The following is a 624-nucleotide window of genomic DNA, read 5'->3' as shown; positions in this document are numbered from 1 at the left end:
CGTGGGCGGAATGGTGCAATATCATTGGCTGCTTCTTGTCACATGGGGCGTGACGATAATTTGTTACATTTCAAAAAGAATGATAATGCTGATTGTTGGTTGGTGTCTCCATATCCGCGGGTTTCACATTGTGGAATGGAGTACTTCCGGGTCTTTCATTTCACGTCGGGGTCACGATTCATGGACCACACTGTGAAGTTTCCTGTTATCAAACTTTTGTTCCAAGGACGTTCTTTAGGATCTTCGCTGATCCGCGGACGGCTTCCGGCTTCGATTGGTTTTGTTATCATTTTTCCAGCGATGGTTTTGAACATCTCTTTACGGTTCTTCTTCATCATTCATGTTTCTCCAATCTTCCTTATAGTGTGTGTGTGTGTGTGTGTGTGTGTGTGTGTGTGTGTGTGTGTGTGTGTGTGTGTGTGTGTGTGTGTGTGTGTGTGTGTGTGTGTGTGTTTTTCAACAAAATGTGTACAGACTTTAATATTTCAGAAAAAAAATAATTAAATAGCAGAGAGAGAGGGGTGGTTTTGCCTTGAGTGTTTGGAACACAATACCTTAAGGCGCTGTCACACCTTGACGATTTAGCCAGCAATGGCAACGTATAAAAATGTATGTAAAACGTTG

This window comes from Eptatretus burgeri, chromosome 14 (assembly GCF_056783735.1).
Source record: "Eptatretus burgeri isolate ZD-2024b chromosome 14, Ebu_testis_v1, whole genome shotgun sequence".
NCBI classification, from domain to species: Eukaryota; Metazoa; Chordata; class Myxini; order Myxiniformes; family Myxinidae; genus Eptatretus; species Eptatretus burgeri.
The sequence above is the reverse complement of the archived record's forward strand: the minus strand, read 5'-3'. Positions refer to the sequence as shown.